General features: G+C 42.7%; 1 long non-coding RNA gene across 2 annotated transcripts in view; it reads left to right on the top strand.

Annotated features, from left to right (window-relative positions):
• LOC144382338 (uncharacterized) overlaps positions 1–11,758 on the top strand; it is a 31,154-nt gene extending 19,396 nt beyond the window's left edge. The window contains exons 2-4 of one of the 2 annotated variants that reach the window (XR_013449062.1): positions 8,871–9,005; positions 9,202–9,255; positions 11,422–11,758. This is a non-coding gene — a long non-coding RNA (uncharacterized LOC144382338). The remainder of the gene's footprint in view (positions 1–8,870; positions 9,006–9,201; positions 9,256–11,421) is intronic. The other variant, XR_013449063.1, reaches the window with a different exon arrangement.
• The last annotated feature ends 1,370 nt before the right edge of the window (positions 11,759–13,128 follow it).

Below are 13,128 nucleotides of genomic sequence, written 5' to 3'. Positions count from 1 at the left end.
CCAAAGAAGCCCCTTTCGCTATCACCTCCGAAGTCTTCCCCAAAGTCCCCCTTCATTTCCCACCAGCTCACAGCAACCACTAATGTACCTTCTTTCTTTATATTTGCTTGTTCTAAACATTTCCCATAAGTGGAATTATATAATACGTCGTCTGTAATGACTGGTTTCTTGTCCTTAGCATAACATATTCAAGGTTCATCTATGTCATAGCCTATGTTAAGACTCCAGTCCTTTTTGTGGCCAAATAAGATTCCATCACAAGGATACATCACACTTTGTTTATCCATTCACCAGCTGATGGAAAATTGGGGGGTTTCTACCTTTTCGCTATTATGAATAATGTGCTATGAACATTCATATGCAAATTTTTTGTGGACATGTTCTCATTTCTTTAGGGTATATACCTAGCAGTGGAATCATTGGGTCACTTGGTAACTCGGTGTTTAATTTCCTGAGGAACTGCCCAACTGTTTTCCAAAGTGGCTGCCCCACTTTACATTCCCACCAGCACCAGCAGGGTGTGAATGTTCAGATTTCTCTATATCCTCACCAACAATGGGTATTTTCTAAGGTTTTTGTTTGTTTGTTTGTTTTCTTGTTTGTTTTTTAATTGTAGCCATCCAAGTGAGTGGGAAGCGGTATCTCATTGTGGTCTTGACTTGCACTTCCCTTGTGGTTAATGATGTTGAGCATCTTTTCATGTACTTATTGGCCATATGTGTAGCATCTTTGGGGAAATGTTTATTCAGATCCTTTGTCCGCTTTTAAAGAATTCTTTATATATTCTAGATATAAGTCTGTAATCAGATATATGGTTTGCAATAGTTTCTCCCTTCTTGTGAGTTTTTTTTAAGTGAGTAGATTTTATTTTTTTAAAGCAGGCTTACAAAAAAAAATTATGAGTTGGCTTTTCACTTTCTTGATGGTGTAATTTGAAGCAAAAAGTTTTTAATTTGATAATTCAAATTAATCTATTTTGCTGTTGTTGCTTGTGCTTTTGGTGTTATACCTAAGACACCACTGCCAAGTCCAAGATCCCAAAGATTATGCCTATGCTTTCTTCTAAGGGTTTATAGTTTTGGTTCTTGCACTTTGGTCCTTGATCCATTTTGAGTTATGTTTGCATATGATGCGAAGTTAGGGTCTAACTGTGGACATCCACTTGTCCCAGTTTATATATTTCTTCTTAAAAATGCATCTATTTTCCTGTTTAGGTCATCAGCTCCATGAAGACAGGGATTCTTTTCTGTTTTGTTCACTGATGTCTGTATCCCCAGCACCTAAAACCTTGCCTGGCACATAGTGGGCACTCAAGGTTTGTCAAATAAAGGAGTAATAAGTAACTCAATAAATGTAATTTATTATCATTATTTTACACTTTCAACCCCTATGGCCTTCAGCCCATGTACCTCTAAATTCCTAATACAAAACAGTCTTTCACAGAAGTCCTACCTTTACTCTTGTACCTGGATTTGGTTATTCCTGGTTATAACCCTGATCCTCCAGCCAACCTAAGGGTAATCTTGGTCTCTCTATCTACTGTCTGTCAGCTTCTTAGGACCTTCTCTTAGCTTCCTCCCTTCTCTTAGCACCTTCTCTTAGCACCACTCTCTGGTCCTTCCCCACTTACTCTTCTCTCTCCCTAATCATCCCAGCCTCCCCCTTCCAGGGATCACTATCCTGCTTAGTGCTGCAGTTACTCACCTTTACTGACCCCTAGTGTTTGTCTAGATTTTTGCCTTTCACAAGGTGCTCTTGAGTTTGCTTTACAGACCCCCAGGAGACCCCTGTGATGCAGATCAAGCACTTAGTAGTATCCCTATTTTTAAACTGAGAACCTGAGGGGCCCTTGGGTGGCTCAGTCAGTTAAGTGTCTGCCTTCAGCTCAGGTCATGATCCCGGGGTCCTGGGATTGAGTCCCGCATCAGGCTCCTTGCTCAGCAGGGGAGTCTGCTTCTCCCTCTCCCTCTGCCGCTGCCCCTGCTTGTTCTCTCTCTCTTTCTCTCTCTCTCAAGTAAATAAATAAAATTTTTAAAAAATTAAAAATAAATAAAACTAAAATAAAATAAAATGAGAACCTGAGTCTTGAACAGCTTCCTTGGGCTGCCTGCAAGGCCCACAGCTTGTTAGTGGTGGCACTGTGACTGGAAGCCACATCTTCTGTCTCCAAATGGGCACAAATCCTATGAAAACAGCCTTCAGGTTTTTGTTTGCATGAGGACAACTCTATCACACTGTCTGGAAAGCCTTCCCAAATTTCCAGTCATTTCCTTGATCAAACTAAACATTTTTTACAGTATCAGTTAATTTTTGATAAATGAATGCTGTGCCAGATGCTGTGCTTTTTACATGCATTATTCTTTTAATCTTCACCCTTCCCTGAAGCTCAGAGAAGTTAATGAACTTCCCCAAGTTCACCTAACAAATGGTAGGGTTGGAATTCAGACCCAGGTTTTTAACAACCACATATTGCAACCCCCTTTCATAAGGAAATCCACCACAAGGAAAAACAAAACCAGTTAAAGAGAAGGGCAACCATGGAGTTCTTCTCCACCCTGATGGTGAGATAGCTATGCATTGGTACTTATTGCCTTTTTTTTTTTTTTTTCTGAAACAGGGACTCTGAGGGCTCTAGAACTAGAATCCTGAATCTTGGTTCTCCACACTTCCTGCTGGGCTCCTTCTTCAACTTCTCTTCCACCTTTTTTCTAGCTCTTGGGCTGAGCCCTCCCCCGCCTCCTCTTGTCCTCCCATATACCCGAAGACCTGGCCTCTCTTCCTTTTCATGCTTCTCTGAAGCAGAAGAAGCCTGCAGCCCTCCCTCCCCCAGGCAGAGCAAGAATAGCTCATGGCTGGATGAAAGCTCTGAGTTCTGAGACACAATCATTATTTCCCTTAACCTGTCATGTCTTTTCTTTCAAATGACCCCTATTCATCACTCTTTGCAGCTTGCCCCTCAGCCCTCACACATGTGGCTTATCAGCTTTCTTCTAATGACCCATTCTTGGACATCTTCAGAGAGGGTCTTGATTTCCAAGTCACCGTTAGAGCCCCCTCCCAGCCAGCCCCGTCTTCAGATCACACAGTTCATTACTGAGCCTACTGCAGCTCTCAACAACTGGATACTTAATGGAGATGTATCTGTCCCCCGGGATGGCTCTGAAGGCACACCAGTAAACAGTGTATTCTTGCTGTTTTTTCCAAGGTAGGGCTTGAACTGGCAGAAGGGAGAAGGAATAATCTTATCATGTCTTAAAAAAAATACTTGTTCTACAAAAATCATCAGCCTGAAATATGCAGGGAGGGAGGTAGAATTTCTTCTATTCCTAATTAAGTTCCTGTTATCAGATGGGGGGAGAGGGAGAAATGAGATTGAAAAGGCATAAAGGCCCTAACATTTGGAGTCAACAAAGTCTTACTTCATTACAAAACATTTACATCAGCGTTCCCTCTACTGTTCAAATGATTTGCATACTTAGTTGCACACGGGTTTAAATTAGTCTGGACCTTTCTCTCAGGCCAAATTCCATTTAATTTTCCTTTAGATGACCTATATTGCCTTATTTATGCCTCTAAATTATCTTGCCTGATTTAATCCCCCCTCCTTGCCTATCACTCCTGATTCAGCTCCCATTATAATCCTTAATGAGAGGAATTAGTGTGTGTTAATTGGGGATGGTGGGAGGGGGACAATTAGTTGGAAAAGAAGCAGCAAAGGCCGATGAGGATGGCTAGGGACACTGCTTCTCTCAGATCCAGGAAGCATCACTGCGTCTGTCAGACAAAGAGCTCTTTCCTAAGGGTGCCAGAGCTAATGGACTACTTTCTGTTTAAGTATTTTTTACTGATTCTAATGGACTATTTCTTACTGAATATTGTTTCCTGATACACTCTAAAAGAAACCACAAAGGAGGACTGCTCTCACAACCCACAATTTACATTTCCTTCCTGAAGCATCTGTTCTCCCAGGCACCCTTTGCAAGGCACGAAAACCTGCATTCTGTGTTTACCACGTATGTGGCACTGCTCTCAGCACCAGCACTTAGTTATCTAACTTAATTCTAGAAACAACTGTATCATTATAGTGGTATAGTTAGAAAGGCTGACCAGGTATTTGGTAAACCAAACCATTTCCTTTTACCCCTGGGCACACAGCTGGACTACATTTCCCAGCTTCCCCTGCAGTTAATTGAATGCAGCCATGTGACTGGGTTCTGCCCAATGGAATGTGGACAAAGCAGATGTGGTCATTTCCCGGCCTGAATCACAACACTGCACAAACCTTAACACTCTATCTCCTTTCCCTGTCTTTTGACCAAAAAGGGGAGGACGCTGAGGACTGCCGGGTGGAGGGGGTTGAGGAAACCATAAAATAGAGGGATCCTGAGTCCCTGAGTTGTAAGTTAGTGAAGAGCTATGCAGAAGAGCCACCTGAGCAGGAACAGCCGTGTTGGACTGTAGGATGAGTAATAGATAAGCTTGTATTGTGTTAAACTACCAAACTTTTGGTTACAGCAGTTACAGCCTGACTGACAGATCCCCCATTCTAAAGATTGTGGAATTGAGACACAATGAATTTATGTGATTTCCCCAAAGCCAAATGCCTATTAAATGGCAGAGCTGAGATTCATAGTCAGATTTTCTGACTAAAACCCGTGCTTTTGCCACTATACCATAGCTGCTGCGTAATTGCTCCTGCTACTTCCTTCAAAGAAGCAACAAATCTGCTGAGACGAGTAATCCTTTTCTACAGATGTACTCAGCATTCACTGATGCCCTCATAATTAGGACCTTCATGCCGATGGCTCTGGGGGAAAGAGCCTGAAAGCATGAAGGTACTCAGGGCCAGGTCCTGGGCCTAATATGGGAAGAGATGCTACAAAGTCATCTTTGAGGACCTCAAAGCAGCCTTAGCCAACAGAAGGCCACAAGGTTAGCCTAAGAAGGCTGACAACAAGGGTGGAAAATGAATGCATTAAATTCACATTGGAAAAAGGAAGACTGGGGCGCCTGGTTCAGCGTCTGCCTTTGGCTCAGGTCATGATCCTGGGGTCCTGGGATCGAGCCCCATGTTGGGCTCCCTGCTCAGTGGGGCGTCTGCTTCTCTCTCTCTTTCTCGCCCTCTGCCCCTCCCTCCTGCTTGTGTTCTCTCTCTCTCTCTTTCTCAAATAAATAAATAAAATCTTTAAAAAAAAAAGAAAAAGGAAGACCATGTGTGTACGCTGGAAGGAAGGAAGCCCTAAACTTGAAAAGTCTTTACATGCACCTGGCACATCAGCCCACCTTCACTCCCTTTTGAAAGTCTTCAGTCTCTTCCCAGTGGCTATCACATCAAGTGCAGCTCCTTTTTTTTTTTTTTTTTAAGATTTTATTTATTTGTCAGAGAGAGAGAGGGAGAGAGAGACAGAGTGCAAGCACAAGCAGGGGGAGCGGCAGGCAGAAGGAGAAGCAGGCTCCCCAAGTAGCAGGGAGCCTGATGCGGGACTCGATCCCAGGACCCTGGAATCATGACCTGAGCCGAAGGCAGCCACTTAACTGGCTGAGCCACTCAGGCATCCCATCAAGTGCAGCTCCTTATCTGCACATGAGGCCCACCATGGTCTATGCCCATGCTTACTGATCCAGACTCAACTCTCTTCCTTAAGGATGGCACAGGAAGAATGTGGGGGACATACCTTCTGCTCCAGTAACTTAAACTATCTTAACTTCCAGGGAACACCATACTGCCCAGGTCTTTGCAAATGCTCTTCTCTCTGTATGGACCCCCATCTCTAGTCCCAGCTCCCTTAAAACTCAGGTCAGGTGCATCTCTTTCTCCAATCTGGGATTAATGCACCTCCTCTGTACCCCCAGTCCCCTTTGCACACCTGCATCAATTGTTCATTCTTGCCTCCCACTTTTGACTATGTACTGTACACCTTTGACTTCCCAGCACCTAGCAAAGCACATGGGACATAGTTAGAGCTCAACAAATGCTAAGTAAGTAAGTGCATGGGTAGATGATTAAATAAACAGAATCCTGGGGGGGAAAAGTCACTTGGTACCACAGTAAACAGAGTAATGGTCCTCCAAAGGTATCCTCATCCTAATCCCTGTGACCTGTGACTATGTTACCTTACATGGTAAAATGGTATTGAAGTTGCTAATCAACACACCTCAAGATAGAGAGATGATCCTGGGTTAGCCAGATGGGCCCAATGTAATCACAGCACCCCTTGAAAGCTAGAAAAGGGGTGAAGAACAGTCAGTGTCAGAGTGACTTGATGTGAGCAAAGTTTGACTAGCCACTGCTGACTCTCAAGGTGGAAGAGGGCCACAAGCCAAGGAATACAGGGCAGCCCCTAGAAGCTGGAAAAGACAAAAACAGAAACAAAAAGCAAACAAACAAACAAGAATGGATTTGCTCTAGAACTTCCAGAAAGAATCACAGCCCTGCCAACATCTTGAGTATAACCTAGTGAAACCCATGTCAGACTTCTGATCTCCAGAATTGTAAGACAATATATTTATGTTGTTTCAAGCCACTGTTTGTGGTAATTTGTTCCACAAACTGGAGAAAACAAATACAGGTACTTTTAACCTGAATGCAAAAAATTTCCAAAAGAAAAAACTGTTATGCATTCATGTACATTAATTGAACATCTTCTGTGTGCAAAGCATTAAGTCCTGGAGGGATATAGAGCTGAATCAGAACAAATCTTGACTTTGGGTCTATCCTTCCAGGAAATCTGAGAGTGGAGAGAGGTGGAGCACATCACAATCCGCCACGAAAAGACTAGAAGGCATTGAAAGAGGGAAGGAGCTAAAAGTAGGAAGGAAATAGAACCCAAACCTGTAGCTGAGCCAAACAAGCATAAGGAACTGTGATCAAGGAAGCCATTTGCCTCGCTCCAGAAGGGACCTCTGAAGGCAGCCATTCACTTCGGGCTCCAGATCAGGCCTCCCTGGGAACCCAGAGATCTTTATGTATGGAAAAGACCTATCCTTGGTGACAAATCCATATAGGAAAAGGAGATGAGAATTACAGAATGCCAGGACCAGAAGTCACTCTTGCCCAATTTAACAGATGAAATAAGGCTCAGGGAGAGAACAACCGCCTTCATTCTGAAGCCTCGTCTGACCCTCACCAGGCAGGTTTAATCCTCTTTCACAGCTGTATTTCCTGAGCCCTTGCATCAGGTCTCTATGGTAATCATCATTACAGATGTCACAGTTAGGGTACATGTGATTGCCTAGTCCCATTGCACTATTTCCTAAAGGCAGGGGCTAAAACTTAACCAATTTTTTTTTCACTCCTCTTAACAGTGACTAAAATTAAATATTTGTTGGATGAATTAATGTAAAATCCTGGCAGGGAAATCAGATAACAGAGACTTTCCAAATCAAGGTACTGGAGAAAAGAGATTAATAGCAAGTTTTCTTCAATAAATATGCATTACTTTTACAGTCTAAAAAAAAGTTTTGTTTTAACAAAAGTGATTCAAATACATGTTTTCTGTATATTTCAAAGCCTATAATTTTCTATTCTTCTACCCTCTTGGAAACCCAAGTCAGAGCCCACATTCACTCAGTTGGCAGTTGTGTGGCTATGGACAGGTAAATTAACCTCTGAGAGCCTTAGTTTCCTCTCATGGAAAGTATGGGTAATAACACCTATTTTGTCAGATTATTTGGAGGATGACAGATAGTATTGGCACAGCTCCATTGCCCCGCACGTAGTAGATGCTCACTAAATGATAACTGTAATGAGCATCCCCCTAGGTAGGAAGCACTGACCTGTGCAATACAGAACAGTTCCAGCCTTGCAAGTTCCCTCCCGCTGCACCTGGGAGAACAGAACTCTTCCTTCCAACATTCCTCCCTCTGCCCTCTTCCTTCTTAGAGCAGCAGTCCTCTGCACTGGGCTGGTAAGCTGAGGGAGTCCTCTGCTCCACACAAAACCTGAACCTGAAAGAGACTCACTGACACCATTGTTCCACAGTTAAATCCTAAAGCCTGTGCTAGAAACTTCTGCCTTTCAGCTGATGACTTCTCTAAATCCATGAAAAATGCTAGAATTCTGTATAGAATATTAAGTTAAAAAATCAAGCTACAACTGTATATCAGGTATGGTCCTTGTTTTATAAAATGTATAAACGTGTTCAGACATAGAGATTCAAAGGAAAAAGATGAAAAGGAAATAAAGACAAATTTATAATTATCACCTCAAAGTGGTAAGATGACACATGCTATTTGTTTATTATTTATGTCTTTATGTGCTTTGGAATATTTACAATGAAAAATAAAACATAAGTATTAGTTATTCATTTGTTTCTCTGTGTATTCCTTAGGGAGAAGATGGCAGGAAAGATATTTCTGTCGGCCGCTGTGCTCCCTGAAGGCTCAGCTCTCTCCCTGGTCTTGCTCTCATCTCCTTGTTCTTTCATTTCATCCAGGCAAATTCATTGTTGGCTTCCTTTGCTCCCAGTTCTCTATTCACCTGTAGTCATGTCCTTGGCATAGTCTCAGTCTTCTCGACCAGGAAGAGTCCACTTCACTCACCTCCTCAAATCCCACACTAAGCGTGAGGCATGAACTGAGAACCTTCTACACACACCCTGCCCATACCTATTAGCCTGGACCTGATTTCTGTGCCCCTGCTTCCCTTTCTGCACCATTCAAGTTGATTCAGTCAAGTGTCAGATAAATAGAAATGAAAGTTAGGACTGAAGGACAGGAAAAATGGAGAAAACCATAAAATTCAAAAAAGGCATTGCTAAATTTGCATACCCTTGGTATGTCTAGGTCATGTATGAGAATACAAAGTCTCAAAAGGCAACAACAGAAAGGGATTCAAATAGACCTTTCTCTCTTTTTTCTGACCCCTGCAGTAGGAGGCAAGACAATGTGTATCTGAAAGAGAAGAAACAAAGGTGTCTCTTCAATGAGGACACTCACTCTCCAAAGAAAAGCACTGTATTACAAGGTGCCCTCATGATGGGAGAGAGGAAACACACAGTCTCAAGGTAAGCCAAACCCTGTCCCCGGAGCCATCCCTGCAGGGAGCTTATTTACCTTGGCTTTTCTATTTTCTGACTCATGGATGTACTTAAACTCTCTCTATCTCTCTCTCTGACTGTGTGTCTTCTAATACACTTTTTTTGTTTGTTTGTTTGTTTTTTAATTCCCAACTGTGGCTTTACCACTGACCTGCACGCTCAGTCTAGAGGTCCATTTATAATCACCAATACCAGGAGTGTGATGGCAGAATCAAAGGTATTACTTATTAAAATAACATTGTAAGGGAATGCCTGATTCACTGTAAAGTTTTCTTTTTTAAAAATTTGGGATATTTGTCTCTCTTCTTGTTGCTATTTCAGGGAAAATAACTGCCACATGGAGTTTTTCCATATTTGACTTGAAAGGGGGTGGGGAGTAGGGGTAGAAGTTGATCCTTGTTATAACATCGGTGCCAACAGTTGGCCTGGAATAAGTGTTCACAGCCAGATTTTCAAATTCCAGTAACCAGGAGCCCATAATGAAAAGACTCCTACAAATCTCTCTCTCCTCTCTCTCTCTCTCTCTCTCTGAAGCTTTTGGCCAAGAAGAGCAGGAACCTTTGATCTTGTCTGGAGCCCAAAGGATCTAAGGGTGGAGTGGAGACAGACAAGGGTCTGACAAAGTCTCGATTGGGTGCACTTATTCAAAGCATGTCTGGAGTGAAGTCTCTCCACTACTGGATCTGCCAGACCACTCCTGCCTAGGGCCAGGGCAAGTGGGATTTCAGAACAGTTGCCTGTTTATTCTACCATGTTGCATTCAGGGAGTGACCAGCCAACTGGTCTATTTGCCCAAAGAGGCTCAACCCAACCACAGCACCCTCCCCCAGGCACTTTGGCTCCCTTAAGAACTTCCTCTCCTTTCCTGTTGAGTGGAACTGGTCTTCACTGCTTTTATTTTTCCAAACCCCTCCGTGCATAAACAGGATGTTTGGAAAGCTTCAAGATGGCCAGGGGTCTGCCGAGTTGGCCCTTGATTCTCACTTGGAGAGCAGTGTTGGGCAACATCAGTGGAATTGCTTCTGCCTGGATGTTGCCCAGAATAGCTAAATCCTCTCCCCCACCTTCTCTCTCCCCCCTTCTCTCTTTTTCTTTCACTAAGAGAACTTGGCTACAAGGAGTTCACACTGGTAGGGATGAGGTAAAAGAGATGCCTTCACTTTTTAAGGGTGTTTCTCATGGGGGACTTAGGAAGTCTCCCTGCTCCCAAAGCGTTCAAGGAAGAATAGTGAGTCCAATAGGTAGGAACCTTACTCCCTTTACAGAGCTCTTCTCAAGATCCTAAGGGCTAGGGCAGGACCCTAAAGAAAAATCTTCCGTGGAAAACAGCTTAGTCATGAGTAAAGATCTATCGGGAAAAGTGTTTTTAAGTAAAGACCCACTACTGTCCCCTCCTGACTGAACAAAAATATGCACAGATCAAATTATCCCATTGATCAGTAGCAGCCAGTACCTGCTCCACTGGAGCTGAGTTAACCCTGGGTGCAAAAGTCTTAACATCTGAGGATGGGTAGAAGCAAGGAAAACCTCAGGCACAGAGAGAAAGCCAAAGCCTTCTTGCAGGGAGGGGAATAAGAACTGCAGCAACCACAGACAGAGGCCTTTTCTCAGGGCCCTCTCACTGCCTCCCTGCCTGGCCAATTCCCAGGCTTAGCTATCAACATTTTTACACTGGGCCACTACTTGCCATTGCCAGAGTTCTCTGAGAGCTACCCAGCACCTTGTGGCCCCCTGCAGCAGCTATTGGAGGCAAATATAGTCCTCTGCCAACCCCCACTCCTTTCACCACCCCGCAGGATCTATTGCCCTGCTGACCCTGTCCTAAATCATGCAGGTACCACTGCTTGTATCCACACAGCCACCCCAGCCACACCTATCCTGCAGCATCTACCATCACCCAAACTGGCTTTGCAGTCACCACCTCTGTCACCCTTGAGCCAGTGCTTTTCTGTCCCCTTAGTCCATGTCCCCTATTTCCTAAGCCATGCTGGGCGGTTCAGGAGTGAAGCGCTCCAGCCCAGAAAAGCAAATCAAGGCTTGGCAGACAGCCCATCCCCAGGGTAGCAGTCCAGCCTGAGACCCAGTGTCTGGCTCTAACTAGGGAAGAGAAGCCCTCATCAGAGGGGCAGGACTCAAGGCTTAGAAAGCAGAGCATAGGTGCCTAGAGTTTCTGCACTGCAAAATCTGTGTCACCTGCCCTGCACCCTGGACCAATCTGTGAGGACAGATTCCAGCAGGGAGGGAAAGAAGTCCATGATAGGGCTAGGAGGACAGATTTTGGAGGAAAGGGGTGCCATGGATTATAATGCTAGAGCTTTGAGCTATACTTGGATTCCTTTTATTGCACCTGTAATCCTAGATTTTTCCCTTCCCTCACGAGCAGAGGAAATGGAAAGTACATGTTACTCCACTCCATGTCAGTGAACTCCATCTTCAGCAGAACTTCTGCCCTGGAGAGAAGTTCTTGAAGATTAAAAAGTCTCTAGGAACTAACTGTTGAAGATTGTTGCGATCATGAGAACCACCGTGCTCCAGTGGGAGCTGAGATCTTGCAGCCAGCCACAGCACATGTGCACACAGACATAAGAAAAAAAAAAAAAGACTCCCAGGAAACTGATTTTGTGGAAGACATTTAAAAACATTTGGCAAATTTTCAACAACATGGATGGACCTGGAGAACATTAGTCTAAGGGAAATAAGCCAGATATAAAAAAGACAAATGTGAACTCAATTATATGTGGAACTTAAAAATAGACTCATAGAAGCAGAGAGTAGAATGGTGGTTGCCAGGGGTCAGGGAGGGGGAAAGGGGAGATGGTGGTCAAAGGGTACAAAGTTTTAGTTTTTCAAGATGAATAAGTTCTGGGGCAATACAGCATAGTGCCTATAGCTAACAATACTACGTGTATACTTTAAATTTTTTTAAGAGGGTTAATCTTATGGTAAGTATGCATACCACAAATAGTAGTAGTAGTTATAATAATAACAATAATAATAAAAGGGGCAAGAGGAAACTTTGGGAAGTAATGAATATGTCTATGGCCATGATAGTGGTGATGGTTTCATGGGGGTATACTTATCCCCAAACTCATTGAGTTTCATATATTAAATATGTACAGCTTTTTACATGTCAATCATATCTCAATGAAGTCATTTTAAAAAAAACTGGCAAAAATAATAGGACATAATTTTTATTTAAAAAACCTGAAAGAAGTCCCTTTGATTGATTTTTAATGGAGAACCCAGAGCAATAAATTGACAGAGACCACCCACAGTAGGTTTCAGTAATGTTAGGGTAGTAATCCCAACAATTTCCCAACAGACATTATCTTGGGGATTCAGGAAAAAAATCAGAACTCAGTAATTTTCATAAATTCCCCCAAAGCGTAAGTTATTCTTTAGTATATCAAAAATCAGATATACTCTTTACTTGCTATTACGGATTTCTAAAAGTTGTTTACTAAATTAGAGATATTAAGCTTAGTAATATTTACAAAAACGATAGTCTATAGCAAATATTCAAACCCTAGAAAGCACCAGCCAAGATTACATGAAATTTGTAGTATTCAAATAATGTAACATTTGGATCTCCTGATGAGAGGTTAACTAGGTTAATAGACTTGTCAAAATCATGTGTTGAAATTGCCAATTTAAGACCATATTTTGCTCCCCAAACTTGTTATTCCTTGGAATTTCATAAGATTTGTATGAAGTATGCTATGCATAAAAACTTAATATGTATTTTTATTTGCAAGAATTCCTCACCAGTAGAGGCAAATAGGTCAACACACACACTTACAGCATGGCTATTGCTATATGCGTGACCAACTGATTAGACTGTGGCCATCTTTTTTTCTGCACACTCCTGTCCTGGTTTCCGAAAATATACCCTTAACCTTGGACTCTGTGTCTCAGTGTTTCCTGTTCCTGCATTCCATTGGATGACAGTGGGTTCCTTCAAACCAGTAACACTTCTATGTTACTTACAAAGCTTTAATTTTTGCAGGAGAATTATAGAGCTCTTTCTTGTCTTCCTAATTTTTCAACTGATTTTTCTTGAAACTTGAAATTTGAAAAAATGCAGAACTTT

This window comes from Halichoerus grypus, chromosome 6 (assembly GCF_964656455.1).
Source record: "Halichoerus grypus chromosome 6, mHalGry1.hap1.1, whole genome shotgun sequence".
In the NCBI taxonomy this organism is placed as follows: Eukaryota; Metazoa; Chordata; class Mammalia; order Carnivora; family Phocidae; genus Halichoerus; species Halichoerus grypus.
Note: the sequence above shows the minus strand (reverse complement) of the source record. Positions and strands in the feature narration are given on the sequence as shown.